Raw genomic sequence first — 14,023 nt, 5'->3', positions numbered from 1 at the left:
CCAAGAGGTTTTCTGATTCCATCTTCTCTCTGTCTTGGAATTTCCTCACAAATAATACTGCTTGTTGTAACTGAGCTGAGGTTTGTTAGGGTGACTAACAAAGTTATTTTGACTGGAAGGGTGCTATTGCTGCATGTATTTGTTCTGAAACTGGAAGAATGCAAGGTACTTAAAGGTGACTTTGGTATGGAATTTAAGGATTAATTTGCAAGAATACTTTAGAGGATACCATAAAGCTGATGACGGTTCAGAAAAATGGCAGTTTAGATTATCAAAAGGTTGGAGCAGTTTCCTTGTGACTGAAAACCTAAAACTGATGGGAGTATTTTTATTAGAAGAATAGAGGGCTGTGGGGTAGAACTAAGAAGTTGAATTTATCTGCTGTTTAATGCTTTTACTTTTTCAAATGGCATTTTTTTTGATTTTGACATTTGCAATCCTGTGTAGTTTTATTAGCTTGCATTGTTTTGGGATTATTTTTTGTTAATGAGAAGTGGATTAAGTACTTTATAAATAAACAATAATAAAAAATAACTCATTGCAGACTCAATAAAGAGAATGTAAATATTTAATGAAGTACTTAATACAAAATCAACGTATAGGAGACTTAAGAAATCTATGGCCTAACTTCCTCTTTCCACCTTGTGAAACCAGGTTCTAAGCTTGTCTGCTAGACACCAATATTTCAACTTCCATTTTTAAAAACAGTTTATAGGGAGAAAATTTCCTTATGGAGTCATAAGATTGCATTCATAGATAATAGTTTAGATTAATTTCAAAATGATTGAGTATTCAGGCATGATAATTCTATCAATAAATCTTTGATTTAGAGGCTGTGTTTTAGAAAACCAGGGGGCTAGAAATGGTCGGAGGATTTTGATAGGATTTTGCTTTCATTTCCTATTTATAGACTTCATGATATCTCTGGGTATTTTGGGAAAGAGAATCATAAAAATAATTATTAAATTAGGTTAATGCCTATCCGTTTCTTGGCCCCATTTCAAATTATTGCCATAAATAAATGTTAACCAATATAATTAGTATCAAGTAGAAGTAGTACAGTCTGTTCACCCAGTAGATGCCTTTGTGTCAATTATCATTTTCAAATGGCTTAATACAGTAATATAGAGAGTAATTAATTAGAGTGTAACTAGTCCATTAAGATTAAACCTATCCTTGTTTAAATAAGTCTATTATTACTATACCAGTCAAAGTTGTTAAAAGTGGCTTCTAGCTATTATTGCCAAGTAGATCTTCATAGATTACCCTAGAGCCAAACTGCACAAGGCAACTTGTCTTCCAGAAATTTTTGACTACAAGCTTCTTTAGTCCCTTTTCATTTATCATCCTTGTTCAAAGAGAAATGCAGTCCAATTCAAATTGATCAGGTAGTCTTTTATGTTTTCAGGGGTCCTGCTTCTCTATCCAAAACAGGTTGCAAATGTATGTCCTTGCCTGCAAGTAAGGTAACCTTGAAAGCACATTCCTTTGAAATGAGAATCATGTATTCTGAGGAGGATTTAAGTGTAGCATATAGTAAGTCAGGAGGCACTTCACCAAATAAGGATAATTAAAAATAGCAATAATATGTGACTATGTTTATTAGAGAATACTTAGGACTTTAAATAATCCATATACCTAGTTATGCAGGTGTATGCATAAGAATATTTATTGGAAATAATAGCAGCCTCTGATGGATGTAAGCAGAAATATAGATGTGTATTACAAAGTCAGCCCAAAAGGCTTAACAATACAAGAGGTGTAGCATCACATTACTATACAGAGTACAAATGATAATGAATCCAGAAATCCATGTTCTAAAACAGAGTGAAGATAACACCTTCCCAGGTGGTGATGATTTCTCAAGGCGAAGTAATTGTTTATCTAAACACCTAAAGAGTGACAATAGTAAGCTATGGTAAGCTAGACATCTTTTATAAAACCTGCAAATGAATTCTAAGTCTTCATTTCAAGGTTGTTGGTAGAGTATGTGGAGTGAGGTGGCATGTAGCAGCTTTTAAATCTGTTAGTTAACAATGGAGGAGACAGATATGCTGTTGTTAAGTTTCTCATTATATTTTTATGTCCCTTAAACATGCATATTTCTTTCCTTGCACTGATTTGCTCAGCATAATCAACAGTACAATGGTACTGCAGATTTCTCACGAAATATATACATGTCCGTACAGAAAGTTTGATTGATGTTATAGGCATCTATGTGATTTGAGCCCATTTGGAAAGAGAGTTGACACTAGGTTTTATTACAATTCTTGGAGTTGGCCTGCTATTGTTGGCATCTAATTTCATGCTGAGAGCTTTTTGTAAGCCGAGAGAAGCTCCGAGATGAAAGAATCAGCTTTAAGGACAAAGATGTATATTCTTCTTACAGTGCTAGAGAATCTGGAACAAAACTGTATTTTGTTATGTTTCCTGACCTTTTTCTATAGATTCATGTTTATTCATTCTTGATATCAAGGATGAACAACCCAAGGCTAGAGATTTTCATGCACTACCCAAGACCTTTCTTACTATCTTATGAGGTGGGTATGCAATATCGTGTTGCAGCACTTTGCTAATTTTTTCTTGAGTTCTAAAGATTTGCATATCAAATCTAATCCTTGTATAGGACCACTAGGAAGCTGTAGACTAAATTAAAAAGGGATCTAGGACAACTTGGCAGTCAACTTATCATGGCCAATTTGCCATGGCCAACTCGCTATGGCCAACCCATCGTGGGACAACTTGCCATGGGGCAACTTGCCACATGAGAAGAGTTAACACTAATATTGAAGAAATGGTGGAATAGAATCATTAAAGAAAGGATGCAAAAGAAGGGACAGAATGAAATGTGAATGACAAAAATAAAAATATTTTTAAAATTATTTTAAATACTTAAATTGAATTTTTGAATTGCCTATAGCGAGTTGTCCTGCGGCAACAGTTTGCTTCACCAAGTTGCCCCACCAAGTTGAAACACATTTCAGAAGGTGGCACTGGACAGCCTCTTCCATACTATTGCCAGGAAAACTGCATGGATGTTTTTCATTTAGTCACCAGGAATTGAACTTGTTTTTTCAAGGACACCTTTATTTATTTATTTTTTTTAAAAATGGCTGGAAGTGGAAATCATAAAAGAAATTGACCATAATTGTTTTTTAAAAGTAGAAATCTGAGAAAAGAGAGAAAATCTTCCCCACCACCCTGCAAATATAAGTGAGTCTCCAGCCACTGAAAGGTTTGATCTCGGTCTGTCTTTTACTTTTCCACATATGGCTTATAAATATTGAGAATTTAACTGAGCATAGTACAGATGTATCATGCTAGAGTAAAAACAGAAGATGATTGAATGTGAAATGATTCTAGGAGCAAGGATATTCATTCATTTTACAAACATCACAGTCACAAAAGAAATGAAGTAGCCTAATGTAATGGGGACTATTCTTGCATACATGCACAGGCAATGCTTGGTTGACTATGCCAGCTTTCTGTTGCTCCCCTCTGGGAGGAGGTTTCAAAGTATTTCTAGCAAGACTACCCTATTCTGTAATAGCTTTTGTTCCCTATACCATCTGTCTGGTAAGCTTGCAAGATTCATATTTTTTTTGCCATGCACATGTATACATAACCCGAGCAAGACTGTTGTTTCTCTGTGTTATATAATATATGTGGGTATATGCATAATTCTGTATTTATTTATTTTTGCCATATTTATGTAGTGTATATTGGAGGTGGTGACCCTTTCAGAGCTGAATGCAATGAAATTTCATTTTAATGTATGCTGATTGGTGTATATTCAAAGTGACAATAAAGTTGTTGTCGTCATCATCTTCATCATCATCATCATCATGAGTCTCTATGTCCTGCTCCCACAAATCTTACTATTGTAACCTGGCTCAGTTGGTCTGCATGTTGTTACTGTCCATTATTTACCTTTCTGTACTTCTGTGTACCTTTTCACAAGAGAAAAAGAATGTAAGATTTTCTGCTCCCATTTTTATTGTCTTCTTTGTAGTAGAAAAATGGCTGAAATGTATGGTAGACAAAATTACTAGTAATAATATTATTGATATCAAAAGAGATCTCATTTCTTATGTAGATTGAAGTCAGGAAGCTGAGAGTCAAATATAATGAGAAAGGAAAATGGAGGAAATAGAGAAGGAAAAAGGGAAATAGAGATTCTATAGGCTTTAACTCACAGCTAATCCACATGGAAAAACATACAAAGCAGATTGAATAAAATAGGACTAAGAGTACAAAGAAACGGCTGAGATTAAACATTAAAAAAAGAAAAGAAAAAAAGAAAAAAACTCCCAATCCACACTTATCTCCACATTCCTGAGGATTCCTATTTTCTTCTGATTGTTTTTCCTTTGGATATTCTTTTTTTTTCTTTTTTTTACTCAAAACAGTATTGTTTTACCTATTCTGTTAATGCAGCCTTATGATAAAGTAGAATTAGCTGCATTTCTTGTCTGCTTAATCTGCAGGGTTGACATCAGTTTTGCAAGTCTGCAAGAAATCTCCTGCCACTTTAAATAGCCTGATCAAAAAGGACAGGGCCTTCCTGAGTTTATTTCTCCATGACCATTAAGCACTTGCAGGCTCCTCTCTTGTCGGATCATTTTCTAGACAGCCTCTCTTCCTCTTGTCCCTCAAGGTCATTCCAAGATACCATTATAGAAAGGAACTCAACAAAGAGTTTCAGAGAGCTGTTAGAACAGTAACATTGCAACATGTGTTAAGACACTGAAAATGGAAACAGGCATGGAAAACAAGGAAATTTTTTCAAAAGATCTCTGAACTCAGAAGGAGATTCAACTCTGAATTGGTATGCTATTAATTGATTCAAAGGAGATCAAAGAAAGTTGGAAGGAATATATTGAAACACTGTACAGTAGAGACGTCAACATCCAAGGTATCTTAGAAGATATTACTTTCAGGAACTTCTAGTAATAGATAATGAAATTAGATCAGCAGTCTGGTTATTACCAAATTGGTAGGTTGATCAAATACCCATTGATATATGACAAGGAACAGAAGAAGAACTAGCTAAGGTCCTAATAAGCTATACCAGCAATTCTAGTGTACGATAAAGTGCCCAATCATTTGGTTGATGTCAATCTACATTCCAATACCAAAAAAGGACACTTAACAATGTTTACAAGCTATTGTACAATACCCTTAATTTCAAACTCAAGCAAATAATGTTCAGGATCATTGAACATAGTTTACAGCCTCACATGCAAAAAAAGTGCTAATGTTCAAGCTGGTTTTAGAAAAGCACAGACCTTGGAAAAGATATTGACATGCCATAATGTGCTTATGTTTCCAAAGATCAGAATCATGCAAACAATAGTAATCCTTGTCAGAGTCTATGGAAGCAAAAGTTGGACTTTACAGAAACAGGATAGGAAGAATACGTATGTCTTTTAACTTTGGTACTGGAGAAAGCTCCTGAGAATATTGTGAACAGAGACAAACTAAGGGATCATTGAATAAATCAGCCCAGAGCTCTCACTTAAGGCACAAATGATCAGGCTCAAATGATAGTACTTTTGACACATTATATAAAGACCAACTCTCTGAAAATGGCTCCAGAGATTGGAAAGTGAAAGGAAAGAAAAGAGGATGGCCAGCAGCAAAGTGTGTGAACTAAGTTACAGTAGTGATGGGTGCCTCCTTGGGAGACCTAAAAGTTAGGGATAGATTGTTATAAAGAAAATTTATGTGGTTGCTAGGAATAAAAAATGAATCAATGATGCATAATGAATCAATCATTCAATCATAATAAAATGAACAAAGAGAAAAATATTGGGTGCTAATAAATTAATTAGGAAAGGACATTATGTGTATAGCTGTGTGAACAGATATACAATTTTTCTTAAAAGCATGGTATATGAAAGTACAAAGGGTGTGCAGGTAAACATGTATGACATGCCAATGGGAGAAAGTGTTCTCTGTGGTTCTAATTCCAATATGATATACTTGATGTTGTACCCCTTGACATCTTATAGATGAGTCCTGAAGATCAGCTGTCAGAACCAGAATGGATTGTAATGAAAATAGCAAGAGATTCTGACTCTGATATAGAGGAAAACCTGCTGAGTTATACTACATGCCTGTGAGTTATACATCAGAAGGCTAAGAAGTACCTGGCTTCAGAGAAAGAACTTTATTCATTAGCTGATCCTTGTTTCTGAGCAGAATGATGACTAGAATAACTTTAAATTTAACACCACAGGGGCTAAAATGGAAACTTTGGAACTGAGATTTAAATGTATTTATTTGAAATGTCTGCTTTACCATGATATTTCATTACTTTTGCCAGCAATTATTCATGGTATTCCTGTACTTCGCTCTGCTTTCTAACTCTGTTTTGGCCTCCTAATTGTTCTGTTCAGTTGACTCTGAGTTCTCCAGTACTGAATCCTGTATTGTTTATGATTACCAATATTTTTTGCCATTTTCAAGTGACCAGCCAGTCCATAAATTAATTCTGAGTTGCCCATTTGGCTCTATTTTTCTCAAATGGGATTGTTGCTTCCTGAAGTAAGACGGCATGCAGTATGCAGGTTGGCAGAGACCTCAAATTCACAGAAACCTCCACATGAACAGTAATAATGACAGAGTTTCTTCTTATATGAAGCCTTGATGAATTTATATGTCTGAAGACTGCTCTAGATGGATATTTGTATGTTAAGGAAAGGAATGACATTGGATGTCAAGGAGAGGAATAACATTGGGAGATAAGGCTAGTCAATATGCCCCAAAAACCATTTACATTTTGATTAACGCATTATTCCAGTACCTGAAATGGCTGCTATTATAAAAGAAAACCATAAGTAAATGTGACAGGAGAACCTGATATGGATAAATGAATTTTGTGTGATAAAAAAAGTATATAGCATGATGCAAATCAATCAACCATTCAGAATAAAAAGGGAAAGGAATACATTTTCCAAAAATGCCAATGTTCTTCTGCATCAATAATTTTTGCTGGATACTTGAAAAAGTATATTTATGAATGTGAAGCGACAGTCTGATAGATATTTCTTACTTTTCTAATGTGACTATCTGGCAGCAAGGAACCAATAAGATCTGTTGTTTCCATTTCTGCCTGAATAAGGTCATTAATCCATCCACTTTTCTTTAGTGATATACCTGAAGTGCTCAATGCTGTCATTTTGATATGCAAGCCATTACATCTAATCACTAGACAGTACTAAAAAGTCAGTTTTTTTCCCTAGGATATTTAGACAGAGTTCTCTTTTCATGCTATGCGAAGGATGGCCACATCAGATCTCTTATTATTATCCACGCAAACATCAAAGCATTACTCCTCCAGAAGTTTACAAGGATCTGGATTTTTACAGATTTTTTACAACACATTTTATTCAAAAAACATTTTACTACAAATATCCTAAAAGTTGTTTAGACTCACGACGCAATCAAAATGGAACCATGACATAAATATGTTGTATACAACATAATAGTAGAAAACAGAGAATTGTATTTTGAGGCACTGATAAATATGGAAACAAAACGGATTTTTCAATTATGCTTGGAAAAGAGGCCTTTCAGAGACGTCCTTGGAATTATTTTTCACGTTTTTCCATTAATATGTCTACTGAGTTCCCTATGTCAACCTAAAATTCTGCTAGCCTTGATAAAAAAACAATGATCTCTTGGTTTTTCAGCATGTGAGTCCTATGAGAGATTTTCTCTAGCAGCACAGTTGACCAAATCATATCCAAACATTGTTCAAATCAAATTTAAGAAATGTGTGTGCTTGGAGAAATGAAATAAAAAGAATATGCTAGGCAAGAAAAAGAACAACTATACTATTTTGTCAAATATGTTACTTTTATGATAATGGCATCTTCTGATCAGAGCTTATTTAGCTTTCCCAAGTTGTTTGGAGGAATTCACTGAACCATGGAAAGGAAGAATCTCAAGATCAGAAAGAGGTATTAAGCTTTCAGATTTAGAAAAACAAAACTTTTAAAAGTTTCTGGGACTATACACACACACACACACACACACACACACATACATATACTATATATATATATATATATATATATATATATATATATATATATATATATATATATATATATATATATGTAGATCTAGAGTCTCGGGTTTCTTCCCGCGTTCCTTTCATCTTCAGAAAGTTGTGGCGACGTTTCGATGAAATCCCATCCGTCATCATCAGGCCGGAGTGTTCCTCCTGCTGCTTCCAGGAGCAATGCGTGGTCTGGCTGTTCCTTTCCTTCCAACTGCCGGTGGGGCTGTGTTCTGACTGGGAGGAGGCGTGGCTGCTTTCTGATTGGGTGGGGGTGTCCTCCGACTGGGTGGAGGCGTGGTTGTCTTCTGATTGAGTGGAGGCGTGGCTGTCTTCTGATTGGGTGGATGCGTGGTTGTCTTCTGATTGGTTGGAGGCGTGGCTGTCTTCTGATTGGGTGGGGTGTGTTCTGAATGGGTGGGGTTTTTTGTTGTGTTGTAATATCCTGAGTGTTGTGATTTGGTGTCCTGAGGAGTGGGCTGTGTAGTGGCCTCCAGAGCTTTGGTTTGGCTCCGAGTTCGAGGACCTGCTATGTATCTCTGGTATGGGTCAGTCAGGTTCGTGTGTGCGTTCTTCTGCTTGGGTGATGGCACTTTTGCTTGACTTGTTCTGTCTTCTGTGCGGGAGAGTTTTTGTTCTGGGTGTGGATGAGTCTTGCTGGGGCTGGTGGCATTTGGGGTTGTTTGTTGGTTTTTTAAATCCTTGTTTGCTGAAATTCGTTTCTCTATCAATGCTGGTTTCCAAATGGCATGTAGGCGGGAGGTGTCGTCTCGCTTGTTCATACTGTCTGGGTGTTTTTCTATTTCAATGGCTTCTCTGATTATTCTGCTATTGAGATGTTCTATTTTGGCGATTGTTTTTGTACCTTCAAAATTGATGTTGTGTCCCGTAGTGTTTATGTGTTGTACTAGTGAAGATGTGTGATCTTTCTTCTGTACTGAGTTCTTATGTTCTTCTACACGTACCTCTATTCTTCTGTTAGTCTGTCCGATGTATGTTGCTGGACAGGAGGCGCATGGGATTTGGTATATGCCCTGGTTTTCCAGTTCTATTTTGTCTTTGGGATTTCTCAGGATGGTTGATATCTTTCTGTCAGTGTTAAATGCGGTTTTGATGTTATGTTTGCGTAGTACTTTACTGATTTTGTCGGTTGTTCCTTTTATGTAGGGCAAGATGGCTCGTCCGTTGTTCTGTTCTTCTTCTTGGATGTTTTTCTGTTTCGGAGTCCCCTGCTGAATCATATTGGTGATTTTGTTTTTTGGGAACTTGTTTGCTGTCAATATGTCTGTCAGGGTGTGTAGTTCTGTTTGTATATGTGTTTCATCTGCAAGGCGTCTGGTTCTTGTTATTAGTGTTTTGGCTACTGAATTTATTTGTGCTGGGTGATGATGTGATTGCGCATTGAGGTAACGGTTGGTGTGTGTTTTCTTTCGGTAGACTGTGTGTCCTAGGGTGCCGTTTTGTTTTTTGTATATAAGTACAATGTGGATGACACCTTCGTGATCTGGCCCCACGGAAGAAAGGAGCTAGAAAACTTCCTAACACACCTGAACAGCCTACATCCCAAAATAAAATTCACCATGGAGATTGAAACAAACAACCAGTTACCTTTCCTGGATGTACTTATATCTTTCCTTTCGATAGGTGGGATAGCATATCCTTCATTAGGGGAAGGGGGTACAGATTACATTCACTAATTGTATTTAGGTTTCGGTAATCCACAACCAAACGAAAAGACCCATCCTTCTTCTCCCTGAACAGAACCGGGGTGGCTACTTTGGGTTTGGCGGGCTCAATAAATCCTCTTTCTAAGTTTTTCTTTATGAATCTTTCCATTTCTGCCATTTCCCTTGGGCTCATGGCATACATCCTGGGTTTTGGGAGTTTTGCCCCAGGTTTGAATTCTATGGTGCAGTCTGTGGGGCGGTGGGGGGGGGAGCTCATCTGCTCTTTCCTCACTGAAAACCTCAGCCAGGTCCCTGTATTCCTCCGGGATCTCTGTTAGCCCCTTCTCTTCCCCCACTGCTGCTTTTTCCTCCCGCTGGGTTGGGGGGGTGTTTGGGGGTTTTACGTTTTCCTGTTCCCCTTTTGGGAAGTTGAGTTCTGCAGTCCTCCAGTTTATCCCGGGGTTCCATTTCTTCAGCCATTCCAGTCCTAAAATCATTGGGCATGCCATGCCTGGGGCCACTATAAATGTTATGTCTTCCTCATGGGACCCCAGGGACATGTGGAGTGGTAGAGTGGCTAGGGTAGCTGGTCCCCCCCCTGCTATAGACCCGTCTAATTGACTGAAGGAGATTGGTTGTTTTAGCCTCCTCACTGGGATGCTCAGTTCCTCCACCAGCGTTGGGCTGATGAGGCAGCGGATGCAGCCAGAGTCTATCAGAGCTTTTATTTCATTGGCTTTTGGTGCAGAGGAAGCTAATATAGTTACTGTCTTAAGTATGGGTGGAAGAGGTCCACTTACCAAAGGTTCTCCCTCTGAGCTGTCTTCCGAGGTGTCCACCGCCCCTGCAGTGTAGGCCGGAGTCCAATCCCAGGTTTTGGCAGGAATTGTGGACTCTACAGCCTCTGTCCCCTTCATGGAAGATTCTTTTGGGTTGCCTTGAGACTTCCCCAGCTTTTTGGAAGATGGTGCCTCTGTTTTGCGTGGAGGGGCTTTCGAACGACATTCTGCAGCACGGTGGCCCTCTCTCCCGCAATTGAAACATGCCTTTGATTTTTTAGCCGTGGCCGGTGGGTTTTCCCCCTCACGTGTTTGCTCGAGTGGCGGGCGGCCCCATGGTTTTCCTCTGCGTTGTCTTTTCAATAGGTCTATTTCCACTTCCTCTGCCAGGACATACCAGTCATCGAGATGGTAGGGGTCTCCCCGAGGCAGGCAAGCGTCATACAGGTCGTAGTTTAGACCGTCTTTGAAATGGCTGAGGAGGATGTCTTCTGGCCAGTTCAGCTTGCTGGCGATGGCTCGGAATTCTTGGGTATATTCGGCCACTGTTCTCCTGCCCTGCCTCACCGTCTTGATTCTCTCCCAGGCCTTCCGGTCAGCCAAAGGGTCCTCGAATCGTCGCCTCAAGGATGACATGAATCGGTTGAAGTCGTTGAGTTCTGGGGCGTTGGAGTCATGCAGGTTCACCACCCAGTCTGCAGCCGTCCCGTCCAGGGCAGATTGCACAATTCGGATGCGTGTTTTGTCACTGGGGATGTCCCGTCCGTACTCTTCCATGTAGCTGAGGACTTGAGTTAGGAAAAATCCCAGTCGTGATGGCTCCCCCTTGAATTTTGCTTCCAGGGGTGGGAATCTTTGGCTGGATCGTTGTCTGCGCCGCAGAGTGTATCGCTCCTCATCTCGATCCCCATCTGTGCGTCTGGGGTGGGTGGGTACTGCTGAGTCAGCGGCTCCTGTTCCCTTGGACGGCCCTGGGGTTTCAGGTGTTGGATCCCTTCCGTTACCCCTCCAGTTGCGACCCCAGGTGTTGTGGTTTCCAGCTCTCTCCTCCCTTAGTGAGCTCAGGGTTGTTTTCATCAAGTCAATAGCTTTTTCCAGAATCCGCTCTTCCTCACTGGCGTGCAGGGAGTTCTCCATCTCTTGTTTCCATTCCGGTTGGTGGTCGCTCCGTCTCAGGGTCACTTCTCTCAAAGCCTTTTCCCACTCACTTTTCCTTCCAACGCCCATCGACCACCGGGGTTTTTGTTCGTGCTGCTCCGCCATTTCCTCCCAGGAGGAATATGATGCTTCAGCTTCCCAATGTTTCTGGGAGTTCGGCTGGGAGGAAGGCTCCTTCTCCGTGGGGCTTTCTTCCCTTCTTGCTTCATCGTCAGACATCATATTTATTTGCAAAGTCCCCCGGTAAGGTTCTTCTTCCCGGGTTGACTTTTGTTGCAAGCCCTGTCTAATGTCAGAACCCACCCCAAACCACGTCTTAGGAAGACAAAAACTCTTGGAGTCAAATTTTTTAGTCCAAAAGGAATCTTTACTATGACATGCTTGGTTGTAGGAAATGAGACAGGGCTTAATGGTTCCACGATGTAAATCCTTATAAAGAGTTCCCGGTTTAACCCCCCTTAATCCCCATTTGGTCAGTCCCCCCATCCTTCCTCTCGTATCATCCATCTCGTGGGAAAAAGGAAGTTAGGACCCTTTTGTTTATTGCTGTCTTCCATGACAAAAGCCAGATGCTAGCCCCCCTTTTGTTTCCCCAGTTCAAAAGGCTTCTCCTTTCCTTTGAAATGCCTATTGCCGGTTCAATACACATCTATCCTCTTCTCTTTGGGAGATGGCAGAATCCATGGGATATGTTTGAAACATTCCATTTATGAATATGACATATATATATATATATATATATATATATATATATATATATATATATATATATATATATATATATATATATATATGTGTGTGTGTGTGTGTGTGTGTGTGTGTGTGTGTGTGTGTGTTTGTGTTAAGAATTTGTCAAGGCTTTTTGAATGCACCTTGCTAATTAACTTTCTTTCCTGCTTTGGCCTGACTCAAGGCTTATCCACAGGATATAGTCAACTTATGACAGCTCATTATTTGTGTAAATTATATACATATACATATATGGAAATATTGTGTTCTTTTTAAAAACAGTCTAGAATATATATGAAAAATTGTGTTATTTAAAAAAAAAACAGTCTAGAATATATTAAAAAGGCAGAAATGTAGCTGTAGGATAACATAATAAATAGCAAAAACAGAGAAGAAAAAGTGTGGCTAAGTACAATAAAATTCACTGTAAATGGGACAAAAAGAATAATACTATAATAATTCAGGAACATGGCTAAAATATATCACGTTAGTAAATCTGCTTAAAATTTTCATTATTCAGTGGTTGAAAAAATGTATACTGTAAGTGTTCTGTAGAGTCTTATGAACATTTAAAGACTTTGTTGTCACATCCACAATTATACTATGTCTGAATCACTTATAGGATTCAAACTTTGCAAAACTGCAATAGTTTCAGAATCTTTCCACTTGCATCTTCAAATATGTGCCAGAGAGAAAGAGAGAGAAAAAGAGAGAGGGAGAAAGAGAGATTATCAGTACTTATGCATTACTTGAGGCACCATCTCTCTAGTTCAGCGTGCTATGGGTCTAAGGAATGTCAGTTGATGGTACCTGGAAGGTGTGCCATATTATCTGCCCTAGTACCTGCCCTATGGAACATTCTCTTCCAGAGATTAGGATGGATCTGACCCAGCTGGCTTTTCATAAGGCCCTAGAGATTTTGATTCTGGACTGGATCTGAGGCCTTGAATGTTTGACAGGATCTGTTCACCATCTAGAGTCACTTGTGGAGATGAGCAGCTATATGAATAAATTAAATAATCAATAAAAATAAAAAGGACATAAAATGTGCATGTGCTAGTTTGTCTGTATAGGTAGAAATTCAGAAAGAATGGCTTTAAATAAAAATAAAATTAATCTCATTGTGGTGGACAGGGCTTTGAATCTGCCACAGAAATATTTTTCATGTAAGATTGAGTAATCATTCCATTTTTGGTGAATATTGGCTCCAATATTTAAAAACATACTAATAGCCTTCTTCTGCTAATGTGTTGTGCAAAAATATTTTCCAAAATTCCAAGTAAGTGGTACTACTGGTAAATCAGCGAATTTTATGCTAGGTTGGGGAATAACATGATGGAATATAACACAGTACACAGTAGTCTCAAATAAATCTGTTTTCAGTATTGACATTGACTGTATGCACTTTTGGCTCTCAAATGTCATTTCATCACTGTCAAACTGGAAACATGAATGAATGAATGAATGAATGTTTGGAGGCCTATTGATGACTAGAAACCAAGATATTAAACCTAATACAAGTAGTTCTTGCTTAACTTAGACATTAAACCTGATTGGCAACATAATTACTGTCCATGAGCGAAGCTGTCATTAAGCATAACATCACATGATTTCATTGCTTA

This window comes from Vipera ursinii (genome assembly GCF_947247035.1).
Source record: "Vipera ursinii genome assembly, chromosome: 3".
Lineage (NCBI taxonomy): Eukaryota > Metazoa > Chordata > Lepidosauria > Squamata > Viperidae > Vipera > Vipera ursinii.
The sequence above is the reverse complement of the archived record's forward strand: the minus strand, read 5'-3'. Positions refer to the sequence as shown.